A 24,714-nucleotide genomic window follows, 5' to 3' on the forward strand; every position below is an offset into this window, starting at 1 on the left:
TTTCCATACAACACCCAGTGCTCATCCCAAAAGGTGCCCTCCTCAATACCCATCACCCACCCCCCCTCCCTCCCACCCCCCATCAACCCTCAGTTTGTTCTCAGTTTTTAAGAGTCTCTCATGCTTTGGCTCTCTCCCACTCTAACCTCTTTTTTTTTTTTTCCTTCCCCTCCCCCATGGGTTTCTGTCAAGTTTCTCAGGATCCACATAAGAGTGAAACCATATTGCTTCTTTAAGTTTTTAAATGTCCATCTGAAGGCAAATTAAATCTCATAAATCCTGAAATTCAACAATATAATAATAGTTGTTTTCACCAAAATCACAGTTATTAATTTACTGCATAATCCTAACCAGTACTCTTTAGTTCATTTTTGTGAAATAGCAGCTAAGTCATAAAAACGCAAGTTCTTTGCTTTGTGTTTTAAATTGATGCTTGAAAATATGCTTGTGCTATGATTGTCTGCTGAAATTTCTTAAATTAATGTATTTCCTGAACTTAGATTTTAAAACTTTACAATATCAAAATTTTTAATAGAAAAAATACGTATTTTTAAAGAAAATAAGTAGGTAGGTCAATGTAAAGGCTTCTGTCACACTTTTTGAAAGTTTAATTCTTTGTCAATGTACCATTCTTCCTAAGAATAGAATACTAATAATCTCTGCCTGTAGAGGATCATGAACACTTGGTAGTTAATGAAAACTAACTATGAAAAAAAAAAAAAACTAAATCCAACACTTTTTCCTATCTAATTATCTCAGCATAATTAACTGTTTGCTAGATTTAGCACCCAAATCATTTTTTTCTAAACTTAAATTTCATAATCCTTTTGATTACACAAACATGATAGTCTATCATATATGTGAACTAGACAGAGTGCATAAGGAATAATTAGGTTCCCCTTGGATTTCTTTCTTTAACTTTATCACCATGCCCCTAAACTTCAAATACAAATTTAAAATATTGCTTCATTTCAAACAATCATAGAATCATTATTTCTTCCTTCTCACTAAAATGCAGTGTCTAAAATGCATCTAAATAAAAACAAAGAAATCACACATCTGAAGATAGATAATTAGTGCTTTTGCTTGAGAAAGATTTACCCATTCTCAAGATATGTTTCTGTGTCCACTGCAATCAGTGTTAATCATTTGGGTATCTCCAAACACTTGATCAGACATTCCCATTTTACCTCTAAAAGTATCAGTTTGAAATTCATCAGAAATTTTTAGTGTCAAGGAGCAAGTGCACAAACAGCCTAACATACTTTCTTCTTGACCACTAATGCAAGTATGATTAGAGCCATAGAAAAGGCCAGTAAATGAGAAAAATGCAAATGTTCATCATATTCCATTGCTGTTTTGACACAGCAATTAGATTTGTGCAGAACAGCAAGATTGTTCCAATTCTATTCTCCCAAACATAAGTCTTAAAAAAAGAGGTTACATTTGTGACTGTAGCTCGTGGAGCATCCAATCTGGCATCCTGAAAATCCATATGTAAGCCACACTTATATCTTAAACCTGTCAAACAAATAAATGTACAGAAGCAGTAATTTATGTACTTTATAGACTGTTTTGCCCTTTTAGAGCAAAAGCCTAATTTTCAAGTGTTGCTATTTTAACTTCTGGCAGTGCCTGGGAGATAACTGAGGTTCAAAATGTGAATTTTACAAGTAAAATGTGATTCAAAAATTGATTTACCCTGTTCTCACTACATGTGAGACAGAGAAGAGAAATGCTGGGTGTTTTTGAGCTTTAGGCAGGGGGAAACATATTGCTAAGTACAGAAGCCACGCAAAACTTTGCGGGTTTTCAGTTTAGAAGTGAACTTGAGCCTTTCCCAGTTCAAGATCTGTTTAGGGCCGGCAAAACATGACTTTCTGATTCAAAGAAATAAGGCTTAAAAAGGCTTATAAAACAGGCTCACAGGCTTCTTGTACATCAAATAGCTCTTACACAATGGCATTTAGATGATTTAAGTGTAAATGAATCAAAGACATATGGATTGCATTTCCCTTGAAATACGCATGGGTTTTAAAATGAAGGGAAAACATACTTGCCAAAATCCTTTTTGGGTTGTGCTGCATCAAAAACATTTGGAAATGACTTTAAATGTTTGGAAGAACCCCAGATACTGGGTTCAGTCACCCCTGGAGATTAAATCAGTGTCCTTCATCCAGTGATAACTAGGCCCCTGTTTTGCAAAGACATTTCTTAAAAATGTCAAGTCCCTAAACTGACACTCCTGAAAACTGACTTTTTTTGATGTTTGAATTGCTAATTCAATGATAGGGTCTTATTATGGAGTCTTCCCCAGAGACTAGGAATCCATTTTGTGTTATTTAAGCCCAGAAGCACATTTCAATTTTGCCCAATTTCTTAAATGTGGTTAAAAATGTAAGTTCTTTCTGTTGTGGAGGTAAAAAATTAGTGGTTCTTGGAGTCCAAAAGGAAATCAAGTTTTGAGCTGAATGAAGGGGGATTATATGATCAAGAAGATAAAAATGGAAAACTTGTTTTTTTTCTTGAAAATGTATTCAGGCACAAGTTCTGACATCATCTGACTGTTAGCATACTTCAGAAATAAAAGGAAGGAAGGAGGGAGGGAGGGAGGAAAGAAAGGAAGGAAGGAAGAAAACTGGATGTTAAAATGTCTTTGGAGTTAAAAAGAGATTGTGAGAGAAATATAGAAATAAATTAGGTTTAACAGAAATGGGTAGTTTCATGAAAACAGCTATGCAGAAATAAGAACAAAACACCAAGTACAACAAATTAAAAAGACTGATGCACAGGCAGGTGATATATTGAAATGAATGAAACATAGGTTGGCACAAATGATAAAGCATCAAGAGGAAGTAGAGAAGGGTGGTGGTGTATTGCTGGAAGAAAATGTGTTAGATGTTAAAATCAAGAAAAAAGAAAAAAAAAAAAAAACATAGGACAATACCCAAAGTGACAGAAAGGCTGCAAAGGCACTTAGTAGTTAGGGGAAGAATAATAAAAAGACCATCTAAAACATGTGAGAGACTGTTATTTAAGTCTGTGCAGCCGAATTTATATTAAAAATACTAGATCTGATTCCACATGCAGTTCTGATGTGAGAAGAAACAGCTTTCAAAATTGTTTAATGACCTCCTGATAGGAAGGTTAACAGGATTATCATGCGGTTCACTGGAGGATGGACAGCAACTCTCAGCGTGTCCCTCACTCAACGTGTGATTCCAATATTCTCCTTTACAGGGAAGTGTAAAATCATTGTGTTACTCAAAGACATTAGTCAGAAAGTTGGGATGCTTTTAATGAGGGAAGTTGAACATAAAAGGGAAATGAGGAAAGGAAGAAAAGGAGTTTAAAACCTGCCTCTTTCAGCTTACTTCTGCCCTAACTATGGGGGTGTCTGGGGGACTGAACCTCTCAAGGTTTCGGTTTGCTGTGGTCTCCTCTCACTTCTGACCGGGCTGCTCACAGCCTGGCAGCTACTGTGACATTCCCTGCTTCTTACAGTTTATTGCTCCTCCATTCTGCTCTCCAGCCATTTTCTTGTCAAAGTGGGGAAGTATTCTCCATCTTCCTTTCTGTTGTGCAGACCACACAGTAACACTGCTTTGCATGGTCAGTGTCCTGTGGAGACTTTAATGAGAAGGGTCTCCATGATAGCCTCCTTTTGACAGTTGTGGTCTTAGCAGCAACTGGGTATGGGAGAGTCGGGATGGGGAAGGGAGGGAGGTATTCCAAAGAATACTCCATGAATACTCTTCAGTCATAGAATAACACAGATCATACCTTTTCTTTTTTGATGACCCATTATTTTGCCCTAGACTTGGATTCTCTAACTCCCAAGAAACTGTATTAGGGTAATTAGTGCCAGGTGCTATGACAAACAACCATAGAATCTTAGAGACTTTACCCAATAAAGGGTTTTCTTCTGGCTAATATCACAGTCTGTTGGCAGGCTTCCCACCCCATGATTCTGGAATCCCAATTCTTCTATCTTGTGGTGGGATCACCTTCTAGGGCATCTTCAGAGTCCACTGCTGTATTGTCTGTATTTAGGTGCCTGACCAGCAAAGAGTGAGGAAGATCACATGATGCATTTGATGTCCATGACTGGAAGTGGTGAACATTACTTCCAGGACATGGCACCAGTCTAATTGCAGGGGATGCTGGAAAATTTATTTTTTCTAAGTACACAGGATGAAGAATTGTGATTTGTGAGCTTTTGGGCAGTCTTTGCTACAGTGACCAAGGGGCTTTTTCTTCTCTAAAGCAAATTATTCCTTAATGGGGTCTGTCTTCTCAGCTTTTGCCATGTGTTCAGATATGTCTGAGTTTATGAACATTATTTAATGTAGAAACTGAGATAGAATATTTAAATATACATAGCTAATAAATGAAATAACTTGAATGTAACTCAAATTTTCCTGAATCTCAAGTTATAATCTCCCCCTAAATTTTATACTTCGGGGCACGGCAATAGCGATGAGATCAGCTTGGGAGGGAAATTACTCCTGTGCTTTGCACTCCTGAAGCCCTCTGAGATATCAGAAACTCTCTAGCATCAAAGATTTGTTACAGGTAGATATGTTACTATAAGATTCATTACTCAGTTTGCTACTATAGCTAAGGTATTTCAGGGTAATGCTTGTAGAAGAAATCCTGAGGTTGATATTGGCTCATACTGGTGGGAGAGTGAAAAACACTGGGAGAGAGGGAACGCCCTCACCTCATTCTCCAAATTGGGCGCAGTAAGATGGCCCTGTCCAATGGCCTCAGAAAATATCTTTAATTGCCTCTCTTTTGACCAGAAAGCTGAAGCAAAATGTCAAGTGCAGACCATTGAGAAAGAAAGACAATATATGGGATTGAACCTGGATTTCAGTGTTGCCCTTAAATTGTAGTTTTGCTTTTTAGCAGTTGTGTGAGTATGGATTCATTACTTCAACTCACAGAGCTTCTGTTTTCTTGTTAGGAAAATGGGGGTAGTGAAACTTAACTCTCAAGGCAGTAAGGATTAAAAAAGTTAGCAAGGGTACTATGCCTAACAAATAGGAGACACTGCAACTAAGGGTTATTCCATTTTCCCTTTTTATTCTCTTTCAAAAATGCGACATCAAGGGGAGGCATCATGGTGCAAAGATAATTATTCTGGATGCTGTGGAAAACTGAAGAGGCAAAATGGTAAATTTATTCATTCATTTATCATTAATAAATTTTAATCCGCTTTTTCATTCACGTATCCATTCATCCATTCATTCACTAGTTAATTCATTCTTTCATACATTCAGCAAATACATACTTACTGTGGTAAAACACTGTGGTAAACATTGGGGAAACCAAAAAATAGCCTGAACCCTGTTCTCAGGATCTGTGTCTTCTAGTGGAGAAGGAGACAGGCATATGTGCATGTCATGGAAATTATAAGGTGGAGCGTGATAAATGACATAAACAGTTTAATATTAAGTACCGTGGTGGTGCAAAAAGGAAGGATAGAGTGGGGAATGTGAAAAGCATTTTGTGTTGGGATTTGACTATTGGTGGCTCTGGAATTTCTGAATAAGAGAAATTATAAAACTTTTGTTTGAGTATAGTTGACACAATGTTACATTAGTTTCAGGTGCACAACATAGTGATTCAACTTCTATATGTTATGCTATGCTTACAATAAGAGTAGCTACCATCTGTCCCATTACATCACTATTACTGTATCATTGACTGTATTCTCTGTGCTGTGCCTTTTATTCCTGTACCTTGTTCATTCCATAATTGGAAGCCTTATCTCCCATTCCCCTTTACCCATTCTGCCCATTCCCCCATGCTTCTACGCTCTGACAAGCATCAGTTTGTTCTTTGTATTTATAGGTCTGGTTATGCCTTTTTTGTTTCATCATTTGTATTTTAGATTCCACATGAGTGGAATCATGTGGTATTTGTATTTCTTGGTCTGACTTATTTATCTTAGTATACTACCCTCTAGGTCCATCCTTGTTGACACATAAGGTCCTATAGGCCCATCTGTGTTGTTACAAATTATAAAATGCTCATCCTTTTTTTAAAATTTTTTTTAAAATTTTTATTTATTTTTGAGAGAGAGAGAGCGCGCGCGCGCGCGCGCGCGCGCGCATGAGTGGGGGAGGGGCAGAGAGAGAGGGAGACAGTGAATCGGAAGCAGGCTCCAGGCTCTGAGCTGTCAGCACAGAGCCTGACGCGGGGCTCGAACTCACAAGCTGTGAGATCATGACCTGAGCCAAAGTCGGATGCTCAACTGACTGAGCCACCCAGGCGCCCCAAAATGCTCATCTTTTCTGTGGCTTTGTAATATTCCTCTGTGTTGGGTGTGTGTGTGTGTGTGTGTGTGTGTGTGTGTGTATGTGTGTGCATGCGCATGTGTGTGTGAGTGCATACTACATCTTTATTCATGTATCAGTGGACACTTGGGTTGCTTCCATATCTTGGCTATTGCAAATAATGTTTCAGTAAATATAAGGGTGCATAAATCTTTTCAAATTAGTGTTTTTATTTTCCTTGGGTAAAAATTGTAAAATTATTGGATCATATGGTATTTTTAATTTTTTGAGAAAACTCCATACTGTTTTCCACAGTGGCTGTACCAGTTTACATTCCCACCAACAGAGCACAAAGGTTCCTTATTCTCCACATCCTTACCAACACTTGTTATTTCTTATCTTTTTGATTTTAGCCATTCTGATAGATAATAAGGGGAAATCTCACTGTGTTTTGGATTTGCATTTCCCTAATGATGAATGATGTTTAACATATTTTAATATGTTTATTGGACATCTGTATGTCTACTTTGAAAAAATGTCTATTTATGTCCTCTGCCCATTTTTTAATTGGATTGTTATTTTGGTATCAAGTTATATAAGATTGGCAGAAGCAATGCTATTTCTTTTGAAGCTATGTTTGAATAGCAAGAACACCAAATTTTCTTAGGCTATGTATTACAAAAAATAAAGAGAACTCAATTTTCAAAGATGGTTTTATTCACATTTTTTCTTATAAAAATTACAATCGTTTTTTTAAAATAGTAGATTCCATGTCCAGCATGCAGCTCAACTCAGAGCTTGAACTCAGGGCCCTGAGATCAAGACCTGAGCTGAGATCAAGATTTGGATGCTCAACTGTCTGAGCCACCCAGGCAACCCTACAAAAATTAAAATCTTATAAAACTTTTTTTTTTCTCCTTATTTGCTGAAAAAATAATAATTTTTGGCTAGGTTACTTAAGGGGTTATGTTAGCTTGGGCTGCCATATCAAAATACTATAGACTGGGTGACTTACACAGCAGAAATGTATTTCTCACAGTTCTGGAGGCTGGATGTCCAAGATCAGGTTGCCAGCATGGTTGGACTCTGGTGACGGCTGTTTTCCTGGTTTGCAGATGACTGCCTTCTCAAACTGTCCTTAAATAGCAGAGAAACAGCTCTGATGTCTCTTCCTCTTCTTAAAAGAGCAAGAGTTCTACTGGATTAGGGCTCGACCCTTATGACCTCTTTTAACTTTAATCACCTTCTTAAAGGCTCCATCTCCAGATATACTCACATTGGTGATTAGGGCTTCAACATATAAATTGGTGGTTGGAGGGAGGAACACAATTCAGTCCACAGCAGGAGTGGACAGAACCTCACCTCTTAGTGCTCTCTGCCTCGGAAACATGAGTGTTATTCCCTTTGAGAACAGACTGGAGAGGTAATAGCACAATCTTCTTTACCAAGTAGTATCTCAGAGTTGTCACACTTAAAAAGCTCAGATGTATAGTTCCAGTATGATTTGCATACTTGTCAAAGGGAGTTATCTATTTGAAATAGAAGTAATTGACTCTATTCCTCCCTTTGAGGTAAATGTGTAAAGATTCTCTAGGGATAAAATAACAATTTTGTCATTTTCCAATTGCTGGTTTTGTAGAAAGTCCACACAACTTTTTATAGACTAATAAATAATTTTACATTTTTGGATTTTGTTTTTTTTTCTTGCAGGTCTTAGAGATTTTTGAGCCTATACAATTTAACCATGATTAATGGCATATTTCTCAAAGACCAACATGCATGGCTTATAGCAATAAAAATAATCACTTTTAGTTGACCAAGTAGATAGGAACAATCTGAACTTTTACAAATCAAGAGTTAACTTCAAAGAGGTGCTACTTTTCCAAATAAACCACCTATTTGGTAAAACTTTTGACAATAAAATATGAAAAGGGGTTCCAGTTATTTTCTTTAATTCATGTATCATGAGTTTAACTCATGTGTATTATTAACTCATGTATCATGATTAAAATTCTGCTTTGTAATTCACATTCAGTTATCACTCTCCTTGTTTTATATTGAATACAGCTATGCTGTGCTATAAAAAGATACTTTAGACAGGAATATCTGTTGGTTTTAGACTGTTTGTTTTTGTGTCCCCTCAGTCACAACCATCCCCTGGGAAATGATGGCCCTTGGGAAATCACATGGTGTGTCCTCTTTCCTCTAGTTTGGCATCTTCATGCAACTGAAAGGATGTTCCACTGAGCACTGATGACTCTGGAGAGAGAAAAGAAATCACAAATGGGCCAAATGCAGCTTAAGAGTTTTGTGCAGAAGGAGGGGCAGGGTCAAGAGGGTACTTTGTGAAAATTAGGAAGAAGGTACAGTTTCCCTTGGGTGGACACAGCCAACCCCATGCCAGGGTATGTGGTTTGGCAAATAGAGTAAAGTCTGCATTTAGTTCCCATTTCCCCTTTTAGGTGGGCAACTGCCTACAGTGGTCTTGGGCAGGGCCAAGTTAAAGCCTAAACTAAGGGATCAGCTTCTAACAGTACCTCCTATTATATTTTGCACACAGTAAATAGTTGGGAGATGATAGTTATGAATGAATAGTATAATCATTATATTTGAACAGTACCCAATTGTTTGTGGAAGACCATATCCCAGAATAAGTCACAAGTCCAGCTTCTAAAGGTTTTCTATTAATCTGGCAGAAAGGCATTTATAAGTAGCATAGTAAATTTATAATATTCTCCTCTTGAAAAAGATGAATGATAATTCTAGAAAAAAAGAAAAGGAATCAGTGTTATTTAGTCCATTTTCTGATCTGTGGAAGTAAATTTGGATTTGGGATTGCCTGCCTTTTTGTGTGAAATAAAATGATATTTTTCCTTTCTGAAGTCAGTTAACAAGTCTGTGTGCAAAACCAGAGGCTGAGATGACTAGTGAAGGCCCTTTTACTCTTAGAGAATTCTTCAACAACTATAGGGACAAGTTGCAGTGTTTGCTTAAAGGAAGACACAATTGTTTTCTTCTCAGATCTAGCACTGGCTACATAACATTCAGAGTCCCCACTGTACAATGATAATGTGGGGGCCAGCAGGATGAGGAAGGTAGTTTCCCCTTTGCTCAAATGAATGGGCACCCTCCAAGGGACACAACCTCTATGGTGATATATACTTTGTATCTGAGGTGGGCAAGAAGCCCTCTCCCAAACCTGGCCAAACAGCCCAGGGCCCTGCCAGCAAGGGGAAGGGTGGGTCACCTACTGTCCCAACTTGAGATGTTGTGGGCAAGGGCTGGCCTCTCTGTATTCAAGCCAAAATCCCAGCCAAGGAGAATCATAAGAAACAATTTTCACATTGGCCTAAAGAATCTCATTTCACCAGGGCTGGAAGGGAGGAAAAGGTGATACAGACAAAGGTTACTGCCTGAAAGAAAAGCACAGTGTGGAAACCCAGGCTTAAGGAATACTGGTCAACAGAGGGCTCTGCTGATTGGGAAGGAGATCGTGAGGGTGGTTGAAGAGAAGTCGAGAATGACATTCTTTCATTCAGTAATCATTTTTAAGTGCCTACTATGTCTCAGGCCCTGTGCTAAAGCTGCTGATATAATGTTGAGCAAAATCAGATGTGTTCTTTATTCTTATGGGGCTTTCCCCAAGTGAAAAAATTAGGGTCCAACTGAGGAGGTTCCTGAATGTCATTTGCATTCAGGGTTTCTCTGTAGACCTGAAAATCTCTCAAGTCAGAAATGTTTATCTTTGTCTCCTACAGCCCCTACTGCTGCCACCTGTAAGTTTAAATTCTTTCTTTCTTTAAAAAAATTATCTTTTTCTACACTGTGCTTATTACATTGGTCCCTATTTCTCCAATATTAAGGAATAACATGTTTATTTTTTAAATTTATTTTTTAAAAAAATTTTCCTGCTTCCCACTCTTTATTGTGAATAATAGTGAAGACAGGAATGTGTTACTGAGGAAATCTGTGCCAGAGGTCACTTGTAGTTTTGTTGATTGGAATTCAAAGCATATTACCCACTGTTAAATTTTGCTAGCCAGCATCCAGGAACATATTTAGCCTATATATATATATATATATATATATATATATATATATATATATATATATATGCATGCAGTAAATACTATAGAATATAAATACCACATGGGAGACTTTTTATGGTAAAATTCACTCAAGAAATTCTGAGATAATAACATATGTGACTTACTAGGGACAAGTCTTTCCTGGTATAATGATAGAAGGGACTCCTTTTAGGTCACTTTCTACAACATGTCAGGGCTGCTATCTAAAGTGAAGAGTGGGAGCTAAGATTAACCCTAAGGTATAGATGTGGGATGAGTGAGGAACAGAGGGGGAATATATAAAGCAGGAGGAGGGCAGAGAACAGGCTTGTGGGGTGGGTGTGGAAGGTACAGAAGTGGGAAATTGTGGGCAACCAGAAGACAGTGGGTACCTGAAGCATGACAGAGGTAAGGACCAAGAAATGGGGAAAAAAGAGAATAAATTAGGAGGAAAAGGGCCAACTTGGTCTTATTTTCTTTCCCTGCAGTACTAACATTCTACCCAACTAATGAAAGCCATTTTGGAACCATAGTAATTGGGTAACAGAAGTATAGCAGAATGAAGGATCAACAGTCTGAAGGTTAAGCGGTAAACCCCAGTCGTTCCATTTACCAGTTGTGTGGCCTTGGGTAAGTTGTTTTACTTCTCTGAGCTCTGGCTCCCTGTCTAAAAAGTGGGTGATACTAAGGGGCTCAGACTTACACGGTTATTTTAAGGAATAAAGGAGGCTATGTGTGCAGAATATAGAATGTAAGCTTGACACAGGTAGAGAGTTTGCCTTGATCAATGCTGAATTCCCAGTGCTTAAGACAGTTCCTGGCACTCTTAATTCTTCAAACAATTAATGAATAAATAGGAAGAGATTTGTAAGTGGGGTGGCATTTAAAAATGCCTGATCCATGGGTTGTCTGCAGCTGATTAAACTACTCTAAAATGTGGTTACAAAAAGTGACGTTTCTCAAAGAATGAGGTTGTCTGAATTCAAGTCCCAGCGCTGGCACTCACCATTTTTTTGGAACCATGGGCAAATTTTGGCCTCGGTTTCTTCTTCCATGAAATTTGGGTAATTATATTACTCACTCATGGGATTACTGTGAAGATAAGATGAGATGCAAAGCAATTGGTGCCTGGCACGTAGTAAATGCTCAGTAAATGTTAGGTGTAATGATGATGATAACAACTTTGCTATTGAGAGCAGTTCTCAGCACTATAGGAAGGTTTCAAGTTACCGAAAGACAAAATCATCCTCTGTTCTTGCCAAAGCTGGAGCAAGAAGCAGTGCTCTTTGTGAATCTTCTTTAGCCCTCTTAGAAGGGTATGTGTGGCCCCAAGTCTGGCAGGGACAGAGCTGAGCAGAGCTGTTCACAGCAAATCTGTGATGATGATCTTCTCATCTGTCTTCTAAGCTGTGGGCGGCTCCTTCTTTGGGAAGCAAGTTATAATCAGAACTTGGAACAAGCTACCTTCCAAACAATGCTCTCATTGCCTTTTCTGCCATTTAATTAATGCCAGTCTAATTTTATAGAAAGTATATAAATATGACTTATGCATATTTGTACCTATATTTTTCTGTAAGGCTTGCCATGAGGTACATAGCCATTTAAATCACATCCTTCTGATAAATATCTCTGGCCTGAATACTTAACATTATTTTTTAGAACCACATTTAGGGAACTTAGCAAGTAGAGGGATGGATATTACTTAAGCCAACCTTCAAGTTATCATTAACTAGAACCAAAAGGTGAACCTCTTATTTCTTCCAGATTATATTTTGCTGTGGGGGTTTAGGTAAATTTCAGCTGATGGCACTCAAGATCCCTTTTGCTCATGCTTTCCTTCCAGTTTCTGTCAATCTAACTCAAGAAACAGACAGCAGTCTATGGAGTGCCTCTTGAAGGTTATGAGGACGGTGATCCATGCATTCTCTTTTTAACTTCAGTATTAGTGCATATAATTTAATTCAGGCCATGACTGAAATACATTCAAATCCTGAAAGAGGTGCACCATAACTCTTGCAGGTTTAGCATGGACCAACTGGGTGTAGTAGAGTGACTGCTGAGCTTCTCTATGACTAAATTTGCACTGTGTCTGCAAGCATGTTCACCAGCAAGCTGATTTTATTAGAACTTTGAAGAACTGGTAGAAAAGCTCTTTCTTTTTTTTACCAAACATGGATTTAAAAAATTACACAGAAATCAGCATTGTCAAGTCACATGAAGTGCAATTATAAGCAGAAGGCTTGAAACCTGTTTTTGCTTAAAGCCTTTATTTGATTTAGCAAAAACAACAGCAATAAATTGTATTCAAAAGTACTTTTGATCCTTTTGCAACAGTATTCTTACCAAGAGCAGGATCTACGTAATATCCTCCCTTTTTCGTTTAGGTCAGTTTTCCTTAGGCTTTCCAAAGTATCAGAATCTGTGTTTATAATTCTGGAGACAAAGGATTATTCAGACTCTAGTTAGTGCCCAATACTTGTAAATTGGTATTATTAGACAATTATTATTACACTGATTTTACATTTTTATTTTCTTGACATCTTCCTTGGAACCAGCAGAATCCCAGGGATTAAAATGCAAAAATGTGTCATTAAAATATTTAACACCAACATTCCTGTTCCGTTTTCCTCCTGAAATTTTCAGAATTATTTCATGTTTTCCCTGTATTCTCCTTTCCCCAAAATACTGCTTTTAATATTTTGAGACCTTAGGTAGTGAGTGCCTACAATCAATACTCAATAGGAACACAACTGATAATAATAGGGCAGTAAGTTGAGGACTACATCTTTGGCTCAAAGTTCACCATAGGAGTAATTCTTGAATGGCTATAATTATATTTGATTTTTTTCTGATATAGTCCTATCATATAAGATCTAGTGTTGTACTGTTTCTTTCCCCTTCCTTTGGCTTAATTATCACCCCAGAAATAGATGACTTTCAAAATCCCCCATATCCTTTGTTTAACAAACATAAATTCATATTTAGGATCTAAATGATGAAGTTACAAAACTGTCATTTTGCTTTTGTGTTTTCACCAATCCATCAGGTAGTCAAGGCGTGTGGAAGCATCTCTTTAAAATAATGAGTATGAAATGTGGACAGGTTAAGTGGCTTGTTCATGTTTACCTAGTCAGAGACATGGCAGCTAGAGGGATTCAGGTCTCCTGATCCACATGTACAAGATTCTCTTTATTACCCTGCACAGAATAGTAATTGTCAGATTAGACAAACGATAAGTAGAGGGCTGGCCAATTTCGTGATGAGACGGCTATAGGTAGCAAAGGATACTTGTTCCCTTAAGTTTATTATGGCAGTGCTGGACAGCTAGCTCCCTGGACACTCTCTTGAATTAGTCTTAAGGTGTAATGGTGATTTCAGGCATACTAGAATATAGCATCAGAGACCTGGGGAGGTCCAGGTAGTGGACTGGAATAGCTGCAGCTATTAAATATCTAGGTCATCTTTTATAAAGGGTTGTAATATATACTCTAGCTTCTGATTTCAGTGCTGCCAGAAAGGGAAAAAAAAATCCATCTTGCTAAAATGTAGTCAGACAGCAGTTTGTCTTTCCAAAACATTATTAGGTATTATTACAGAATGTGAACACCTTTCATTCCTGACAAACAGGAAATGTATGCTGCACTACTGGTGTGTCAATCAGAGTGATAGCATCAATTTTATGGTTTTTAATTCATCCCCACCTCCTGCCGAGCCTTTTGCTCATCCCAAATTATGAATCTTAAAAGGTACGTGATTAAGAAGAAAAAATATGTCTCTGCCTGTGTGAACTCCCTTGTGAGGAGCTTGGAGGCAGATATTTAAGAGATTTGTAAAGCATGCCCTGACCACTCAGTGATTTGGACAAGCAACTTACATTTCCTGCAGCTGGGAGTGTCACCTCATGCTTTAGCTTTAGTATTTTGCTAGCAGCTCAAGCGATATTTTTTATATGCATTGACACCTTTACATTTGTTAAGGAGCAGAAAGAAAATAAATTAACGTATTAAACGCTGTATTTGTCAGTTCATGATGCTTCAGTTACATTTTCAATTTAGGTTTTCCCAGTCTATTTCTTTCACTGTGGTCTTTTGTTGCTTTTGATATATATGCAATAATAAATACAAAGCCAATTCTGGAGCTGAGCTTTGAATGCACAGTTCTTTTCTTTCTACCCCTTAATTCTTGTCTTCAACATGTAATGAAAATGGACAGCATTGCCAGTGTCAGTAGAAGTGAGGCTGTTTATAAATAAATAAATAACGTGTGCTTGTGTGTGGCGTGCATGTGTGTATATGGGGGGGTTGTGGGGTGTGACACACACACACACACACACACACACACACACACACACACGAGTCTATTTCTTCTCAACAGGGGGTTTGGGAGCCTGGGGTGTCGGAATCTGTCCTCCCATGCTCCTCTCTTATTTCTGGTGAGGAGCCACTTTTCCTGTTTTTCCTGTGCAGCTCCACCTGGACTTAATTTGCTGCCATGAACTCTGCAAATACCACACACTTATTTAAGATTTGGGAATATCATCTGATAGTTGTTGAATGTAAGGTGAAGCCATAGTTACCAATTGGGCAAGGTCAACTTTCCCTTTTTCTACTGACCACAGAGTGAATGTTCCATCATTGGCAGATAATTCTCTGCTTAGAGCACATGATGATATATTTAATAGGTCTTTAATAAGGATTTTCACTGTATGGTGTCCTCCATGTTTAAATCACTTAGTCATTTCAGTGTTAGGTTTAACACTTTTAGTGCTTGAGTGTTTCCACGAGAGTGCGTGGAGCCTTGAAGTAACCCATGTGGTATTTGTTTGTGAAGGATTTTTCATTCTGCTTTTGCCACACTTTCTCTGATTCAGAACTGAAGTATGCTGATTCTCTTCCATGCAAGAAAGCAAACGTAGAACATGAGCAAGAGCTCTTCTTTCCCTGGTTGGGCACTAGCATAAAACGCTGTTTTGATAGTGATGGTTAAAGGCATGTGCAAATGTGGCTAATGCAGCAGGGCCTGCCTTATAGGAAGGCGACGCCCTGCAAAAAAGCTGCCCTCCCCACTTAGGAAGAAAGGAGGTATCAATGATCCTGTCAAAGGAGCTTTCTCTAAGGGCATAGCCACACCTCTCTTTGTGTATGTGGTGTTAGCATTTCCAAAAGTAAATTTATGAACTCTCTCTCACTTGCTTCATTATGTCACCATGTTATTAAAGGCAAGGGCACTGAAGCTTGGAGAAATTAAGCAGCTTACTTTAAGGGCATGTAGATGGTAGGTGGCAGGGCTAGATTTTGAACTCACATTTGTTTTCTGAGTCCAAACCCTTTCCTTTACCCTGTAGTTGCTTATTATTTGAACTACTTATTTGGCACTTACTTCTATTTAAATTCTCAATTAGATTACTTGATTATGAATTCCTTAAGAACAGTGGCATGTTTATAATAGGGATTTGTACATGGTATACATAAATGAGTATATACTTTAGATTGATTAATGAGTTGAACAGTTTTCCTCATTCTCTGTTTATGTGTTATGGCATTTAATCAAAGCACAAATGTTTACAGGCATTGGAGGGACTTCTGTTGGATATTGAGAACATTAGGTGATTGTTTTAGATTGAATTGTTATGTCCCCCCAAATTCATACACTAAGGCCCTAACCCCCTGTATGACTCTATTTGGAGATGAGGCCTGTAAGGAAGTCATTAAGATTAAGTGACATTATAAGGGTGGAACCCTGACCTGATAGGATTAGTGTTTTTATAAAAAAAGAAACCAGTGAACAAGCTCTTTCCCTCCCTCCTTGTTCTCTCCCTCCCTCTCTGTCTCTTTCTTGCTGTTTCTCCTCTCCCTCTCTCTCTCCCTTACATGTCACATGTCCTGAGGAAAGGCCAAGTGAGGATATAGCAAGAAGGCAGCCATCTATAAGCCAGGAAGAGAGTCTCTCCAGACCAAATCACCTGACACCTTGAACATGGACTTCTAGCCTCCAGAATTGTGAGAAAATAAGATTCTGTCATTTAAGCACTCAGTCCATGACACTATGTTATGGCAGCCGGAGCAGACAAATACAGTAATTAAAGCCAAATCTTTTTCAAGCAGGTCATTACCCTGTGGAGTGTGGATAGAGAACAGCCATAGAGATAGAGCGGAATTGGATATATGCTCATGTGCTTTGTCACTTTGGAAGTGAAGGTTAATGTTATTATAGCAGCAGGCCCAAAATGCCCTCAAAGTCAAAATGGCATCAAAATGGTTCAAAACATTTTGTACTGTTTAGAAGTGTATACGGCAGTATTTAAGTCTGCATGGTTAGGGGTGAAAGTGAGAATGATGGCAAAAGTCTTCAGAGAGAAAATGAGAGTCTATGTCCTGAAGAATGAATAGTTTTCTAGAAAATAGGGTGAATGAAACTATGTCTTCCTCTGAGGGAAGAGAGGTTTAAGTGAACACAGTGGAATCATGGATTCATTCATTATGGCTAGAGCTTAGAATGTACATGCTTGAGCTATAGAAGGTGAGGTCGGAAAGATAAGAGTGAGCCAGTTTTTTACAAATCTTCATATGTTAAGCTTAGAAATCAGACTTCAGTCTGTAACATGGATGACATAAAATAATTTTAACTTCTGTAGTTATAGAATCATATTGGCAGTTTAGAAATTTACTCTCGAGGCACTGTGGAGATTGTACTAGAACCCAGTCTTGGGGTAGGATTTAAGGGAGTGATGCTAGTTCAAAAATTCTCTAGGAAAGACTACAGAAAAGCAGGCATGAAGCTGCCTTTGATATTTTCTCCTTAGCTGAAGGACAGAACTCAAATTTTCAACCATTCAGAATTCAAGTAATACTTCCTTCTTTTTATTATGGCCCTGGAATAACTTATTTCTAGAAAAGAAATGACTTATTGTTCTTGTGGATACCACACATCACGAATGACACCCATGCTCTGGTCCTCATCAAAACCAGAGTAGCTCCAAAATGAATAAGCTGGTGGTCTGATGAGAAATTCAGCATTCTCTATTTCTTCTTCTGAACACTCCTTGGTTTCATTTTTATGAGGTACCACATTTTGCTGTGCTTTTAGCTGGACCTGTTTTAATGTTCTTAATCCAGTGTTTCAGAGAGCAGTAAAAAGAACAAGTAAACATGTTCACTGAGAAATCACTAATGCAAGCCCTAAGCCCAACAGGATTCATAAAATATATAACCTCATCCTAGCCTGGCCAGGATGCTGTAGACTGGAACTAGTTGAAATATGGGAGAAAGTTCATGTTTTTGTGCTGTGAACTGGGCTTTTCCTTTGTGCCTAATGAGTTTTAAAACAGTTGTAAAATCACTACTGTTAGACTCTCCTGAGAGCAACTCACATGTGAGAAAGGTGGACAACCTTGTCTTGTGATTAATATGCCTTCCCCACTCAGTATTGTGCTCATTTTTTCCTTTTCAAACAAAACATCAGCCTACTGGAGAGGGACTGTTCTCACTTTTATGTGTCACACGGATTCCTCAAAAAACAGTGATGATTGGTTACCATGACACGCAGATGCCCTTCTTCCTGGGCACTCCGTATCAATCTGGGAATCTCGTCACCCCAGTCACCCTCGAATGTTTCCTTATGACTGCATTCTTACTGGCTGTAAGTAACTCTTTTACTCAACAGGGAACAAGGGCCAGATGGCATGCAGACATGTGCTTGAGACGGTGCGAGCCTCATTTGTTCTCTGTTTCTTGTTACTTACTGTCACTCCTTAGCTAACTACCCAGAAGGGACCCACCCTGTGGGCTGCTTTTTGCCATTCATATCTGAGATATAATGACATTATTTTATTTTATTAACGTTATTGTTATGGGTTTCTTTTTGTTGTTTTTCAAAATGCCTTTAAAAAAAAAAAAGGTGAGATATAAATAAATGCAACACTATACAGGGGTCAGCCAGAACACAGATGTGTAAATACAATGAATGTTGTCCCATTCTAATGAATAACCTTGAACTTATTCCAACAACAGTGTTATGGCTCAAAAAATAATTTTTATTTGGGAAATTCTCTTTTGAAATGTCTTCAGAGACTTTGCCTATCAATCATAGCAAATCATCATTCTCTGAGGGTGGGTTAGATCTTTAAAAAAAAACTCCTTGAACAAATAATTATTAGGTACTTACTAAGTGGCAGGCAGTATACCAGGAGCAAGGAGCAAGACAGACATGGTTTCTGCCTTTGAAGACATTTAAGATTAAATCTGAGATGAATGTCTGAGCCCTGGATAATACCTTTACTGATAAGAACAAGATGTGACTGTACAGTGACAATCTTAACTGCCTCAGATGACAATTTTAAGGAAGAGATTTAAAACATTTTGAGTAATGGCAGCATCTCTGGAATAACTCTCAAACATACTACCTAGAAGACAAACACTGACTATGCATACAGTATAGTGCTATAGAGTTTATAAAACACTTTATATACATTATATCACTCTCTTCTTACAGAAATTCTAGATTATCAACTGGGTTTAAGTAACACTTTCCTCTCTTATTAAATAAATGACCTCTAGGTGTCTTCTAACTCAAAAGTCATCTGTGATTCTTATGTCTGTACGTCCATACTTTTACACTGTATCAGTGGTTCATTACTTTAGAATAGTTCCCTGTGATCTATCTGGTTGAGGACCTTCCAAACAGAGATGGGTGTCCAATATCTTCTCTTGAAGTTGGCAGGAGGCCTGGGGCTCTGTTGGACTGGGCATCTAGGAGCCTGGCAAGGAATGGACTGGGCTCGTGCTGAGTCTCAAGGTGAGGAATAGAGACTGAAGTTGAAGCCCAAGGCAAGGGAACTCTCCCTAGGAGTGAGGTGGGGTCTGAAATGTCAGGTTCACAAGATCAAGCAAAGCCCAAGGAAATGAGACTCAAAGAAAAATGTTGGCTAGGCAGAGTAAAGCGGTTGAAGAGGCAGAACCAAGAAGGCTACCTGAAGAAACAAGATTTCTTTTTATGCATGCTAGAAACAGAGTTCAGAAACCATTAGAGTAAAAGGACAAAAATGTGAAATATTTTTTTAAATTGGCTTCCCCCCCTTAATCCTGTCAGTGGTTAAATAGTGAAAATAAGAGAAATGTATCTCTGTGTTAAAACTTTACCTCATCACTTTTCCAACCAGAAGGTCATTCTTATAAGAAAATGGAGAATGTTTCTCAAATAGAACATATTTGATGTTCCTTCATGGTCTCCTGATAGAACATGTATTTACAGTCTGAAATTACAGCTCAATCTTAATGTCTTTGAGCCTTCTTTGTCTATATAAAAAAGTAACATGTTTACAAGTCCAATTATTAAGATTATTAAGATCTAAAAATTTCTGTCTACAGAAATGTGTACACAGGAAAAATTAAGAGGAGGTTTGTTTCAAGAGTTTGCTGGTCATCCCAGAAAATTAAATGGAGTGTTTGAATATGTCAAAGCCATGCCAAGAGATAAAGTAGTAGACTTTGATGGCTTTGGCTGCATACAAAGAGAGAGAGACGCACACAAAGGGGATGCAGGGGTAAGTAACTTGTAAGAACATTTCTAGGAGTTCTGGGTATAACAGGGCACCTTTGGAAAAAAAAAAAAACAAAAAACAAAAAAAAAAAAACTTTTACTTTTGATCCAAACCATTTCACTGCCATGTTCAGAATTTACACCTGTGTTGTCCAGCAAAATTTATCCATGGGCATAAGCTGACTGTTCAAGGTGGGATGCAAATACAATGGTACAGTTATGTACAAATCATGGGTAAAGGAAGCTGCTAATCATCTAGTTTAGTTTTCTAGTTTGGGTTTGGTATCATTTTCAACCCTGGGCACATTTAGTAGCTGTGTTTCAAACTAATCCAAAAGTTGATTTTGCTTGTTTTCCTGTTTATTTTTCATTCTTTTTCTGGGCGATTTCTAAGTATCTAGGTGCTTTTCTAGTCAGCCATATTCTAGAATTTTAGCACCAATAAGTCCGTTTACAGGCCTTTTCGCTTTGTTGCTGTTGTTTTCTTTCCCTGAACAAATTTATAACATTAGGTCTCACTTTATCGAGAAGCTTTATTTTCCATCTGCTCTCCATTTTTGCTCTATTATTAGGCTATGCTTCTGGTATTCGGATACTGCTTCATTTCCAGGACTCCAGTTGACGTCAGCGGGGAACCTAAGGCAGAGGAGGAGAGCATAATACTGGGCTTGGCTCCACAGGCTGTTTTGGGAAAAGCGTCTGGTCTCTTTGAGGTGGGACTTCCGTTGGATGGACCCCCTGTTCTTTTCCTAAAGACAATGGAGCCTCTGCATCATGTTTAATGCAGCCATCAGTACAGGATGATGTACTTGCTCAACTACCCAAATATATTGACTTTCTGCTAAAAGGCTTTTAACATAAATTTTAAGAGATTAACAAAATACATCACAGACTATTGCTGAGAATGCAGGGATTTTAACTACGTTTCTCCTCCATTGATTTTAGTTAATATATTTTAACCACCCCCTTATTTTACTGTACCTTTTAATTTGTTATTCATTTGTTTGAAACCAGAACTATGCTGAGGCGCTCTGGACCCACAGGAACTGAAATAGTTTGCCTTCATTATCTGGTAGACCTGCTCGAGTCTGTAGGCCCGGACAGAAACCACAAGACTGTACAAACTGGCAACTGTGGGTTTGTCTGTTCTCTATTGATTCTATTTCTGGAAAAAAACATGAACCAATGGGTGAGCCATGTGACTTTACAACTTACCCAAAGCTCTCATCGTAAGGGAGATAGAGGCCTTTTGCAGACAGGTCATGATGGGAGCTCAACACTTTTCTGTTTGCCTTTTAAGCATGGCCTTTGCAAGCTTTGACTTGCAAGTTTACTTATACTATGGAATATGAAACTACTATAGAATTGTAAAATTCTATAGCATGTTGTTTATATTTGGTCATATTGTCCCAAACATCTAATAAAATATGTAATATAGACTTGATAGAACTTTGCTTAGGAAGCATCTTATTCTTTCTTCCAATTTGAGAATTACAAGGCAATTTCATCATAAAATTTTAAAAGCAAATAATATACATGTACTTTTCAGACTATGAAACTACAGATGATAGAGTGTTTCCTTCTCTTGAGCTTTGGTATTGATGTTAAATACCAGTACTCAAGTAAGTAGAATGCATGACTTCTCTGTGGTATGGCTTAATGAAAGAGTTCTGGTTTTGGCTCTAACAAGCTATGTGCCCTTGATCTCTCTCCTTTCCCATTACATGTCAAATGACCAGAAGATCTCTAGTGCTTATTCCACTTTTAAGATTCAAAGTGAAAAAAGCCCTTGAAAATACCGGAAAGATCCAGGTAGAGGAGAATACATCCTATTAAACACACACACACACACACACACACACACACACCCTCAACAGCAAAACCAAAATAGCTCCCCTTCCTCCTCCCCCAACAATGACAATGCAGCCATCTGTTGGACGTTCCATTTCACTTAGCAGCTGCTCTCAGATACAGAAATCTGCATTCCTCCGGCTCGTGCTGGTATGCATGCAGCATGTGTGGGTACTAGCATTTGACTCTCCCACCCAAAGGAATGGCTTTCATTGAATAAAAATGATCACAGAAGGTTTCTTACTCTCCCATCACATATAATGCCTTTTTCCTGATAATAGGCATTTGGAGCTATCTCTGCTCCTCTGCGTATTAAAATAAACTCTCTTAGAGACATTCACATCAAACAATCATCTAAAATTAAAGAGAACAACCAGGAAAAGGCTTCAGTGAAGCTCTTGCCTTGCCAGAAACTTCCGCATTGAAAGAGAGTGGAAGAGGGTGGAATATAAAGTTCCGTTCTACTTTTATTTTGTCAATACCCCCAACATTGCACTTAAGCACTGGGAAATGAATGTTGTTTAAAAGGGAACCAGGAGGCTTTCAGAAGCAGCATTAATCTTACCATCAAACTAAATGAAAATATATAAGATGAATCTCCAAAGGGGACAGAAAAGTGAAGACCTTTAAATCCTCCACCCTCACCGCTTGCCTCTTCTCCAGGCTGAAATTTTGTCTTCTGTGTGGTATATTATATAAAGTGGTATATCATTAAAAAAGAGGCACTCGGGGTGGGGGTTGGGAGGAGCCACAGTTACAAACAACAACAAAAACCTACAGGCACTGTAGACAGAGAACCTTGGGTAAAACTGGATCTGCTTCTGAGTCCATAATTTAGGACATTTGTTACAAGATGACTGTGGTTTTCTATAAATGTTAGTTTGCTGTATTATTTTCCATGAACTACTTTTCCAAAATGCAGAATATTTTGCCCCCCAAACATGGAAGCACTAAAGCTCAGATGAGGCACTGATTCATGCATGGGGAGTCACTCAGAAACAGCTGGTCAGCCATCTGCGGCCCCAGAGTCCTCTTATTTTTACTTTATTCAGCTAATTCTTTATGTAGAGGAGAAGAAGATGCATCAATCCAGGGAGGAGAGCATGGCTCATGTAAGAAAATGATGACTAACTCCTGCCTGAGACTGGTATCTGGTGGCCTGATGTGCTGATTTGGAGGGGCGGCGAGTTTCCTATGTGCATTAGGCTTTCAACTCTTTACTACATGTGCATTATTTTCCGTGCATCCTGTTCTTTGGGGAAAGGAAAGAAATAATGATTTGCCATTGATTGTTTTGTGGGAATTGTTCCAGATTAGAGCACCCTTGAGAGCCATAACTTGGCTTTTCAAGGCAGACAGAAGAGCCTGCAGAAACAAGGATGAGCCTGAAAGTCAGACGTGTGTGTTTGTCCTCTTTTCTCTCAAATGCCCCTGAATTAGAGCATTTGACTGCCCTAGAGTCTGTGGTCAAAAAATATTGGGGGTAAAGGCAATGTTTAACATAGGTTAAAAGATAAGCCGTGATTCACTGCCATAATTATGCAAGTTAAAAAAATGCTTAATAAGTATTGAGGTAGTGCTGTTTTATTTTACATTTTGACATTACTATAAAAGAGTTGTAGATAATTCAGTCAGAATAGCCTTTTGCCTCTCACCACAGGTAAGGCAGATTTGTCGACTGAAGATGGATCGTTATGTTACCCTTTCCTTGTGTCACCCAAGGCAGTTCATTCGATGACAGAGCCAGATGACTGTGTGGGAAGCAAAACACTCTTCCAGTTCTAGGAAGAAGGCTTTTAGGGGCACAGGTGTATGCCGCTTATAGGTGGGTGTCATTATAGTTTAAGCAAATTATTCTGTGTCTCTGGAAACCACTTTTGGCACACTTTTTTTACTATTTTCCTTGAATCATTAAAATCTTATACCCATTCTCTCCAAAAACATGGGTATACATGTACACACACACACACACACACACACACTGCGTGTATATGAATATCCTCCTTAGTTTATTATTTTTTTTTACCTAAGCTTGTTATCACAAAGTTTTTTTAGTTCCTTAATGACTTACAGAACTATAAGATAAACTTTAATCTTTTCAGATTAAAAAGTAGAGAAGATAAACTTCTGCCTGCATTTAGTGTGTGTAACATTATTAAACGCAGAACACGATTTACTGATCACCTCTAATTTTTTGTGGTGTACAACAATGAAAAGTCTTTAGGACAGTTGACTAGAACAAAAGGCAAATGCGCTTTTAATTGAAAACGCATGCAATTTTTAAAAAAGAATCGGAAACCATCTGTACTGTAAACTTTTGTGTCTCTTATTCATTCCTGTTTACTCTGCTATTCAATCCAAATAAAGATTGTTTCCACCTCAGCAACATAAAAATCACATGGACTATCTCCTTCAGGCTGTCAGTCAGAGGAAAGATATACATATGCCCAAAGTATACACTTGTGCTTGTTCACAGTGTTATTTGGGGAAAATATGTTGCATGTTCTCCTGGCTCTCCTAGTTTTACATTTTGAATTAATGCAATTTATTCTAATTTATGACAACTGTTTAAAAGGCTTGTTCTCCGTTTTTCCCATTTATAAAGAAATTATTTACATAGAGAGGGAAAAGCAGGAGGGAAAGTGGGCTGCTTTGCATAATCAGGTGTAAGAATTGAGTGGACTGTGTTTTGGTGTCAGCATTGTGTTCTAGGTCTGACTGTAAGCATGTCTTTCACAGCACCTTTTCTGCCTCTTTGGAAATAGGTTCTCCATAATTTCATTCCTTTCTTCTTCTTAAAGAAAGCCTTATACAATTGAGTTAATTACCTCCTTCTCCTCTCTTGTTCTCTCTTCCATATTTATATGGGAGCTATCACCATAGTACCTATATGTGTTGTTAAGAATGCTATTTTAGAAAGGAAGAGAGGGAGAAAAGAAAAAAGAAAGATAGATAAGGCAGGGAGAAAAAAAAAC

At 38.1% G+C, this 24,714-nt stretch overlaps 2 long non-coding RNA genes across 3 annotated transcripts in view; one reads left to right on the forward strand and one right to left on the reverse strand.

Moving 5' to 3' along the window:
- The window catches only part of LOC111561691, a 233,008-nt gene that overhangs the window by 167,189 nt on the left and 41,105 nt on the right, over positions 1–24,714 (forward strand). The window contains exon 6 of the long non-coding RNA XR_002744360.2: positions 10,840–10,981. This is a non-coding gene — a long non-coding RNA (uncharacterized LOC111561691). The remainder of the gene's footprint in view (positions 1–10,839; positions 10,982–24,714) is intronic.
- The window catches only part of LOC102902627, a 179,093-nt gene continuing 161,358 nt past the window's right edge, over positions 6,980–24,714 (reverse strand). For both annotated transcript variants that reach the window (XR_002160668.2, XR_002160675.2), the window contains 5 exons: positions 12,695–12,784; positions 11,582–11,774; positions 11,358–11,443; positions 8,905–9,046; positions 6,980–8,543 (listed from right to left, as the gene is read on the reverse strand). This is a non-coding gene — a long non-coding RNA (uncharacterized LOC102902627). The remainder of the gene's footprint in view (positions 8,544–8,904; positions 9,047–11,357; positions 11,444–11,581; positions 11,775–12,694; positions 12,785–24,714) is intronic.

This window comes from Felis catus, chromosome A1 (assembly GCF_018350175.1).
Source record: "Felis catus isolate Fca126 chromosome A1, F.catus_Fca126_mat1.0, whole genome shotgun sequence".
Taxonomy (NCBI): Eukaryota; Metazoa; Chordata; class Mammalia; order Carnivora; family Felidae; genus Felis; species Felis catus.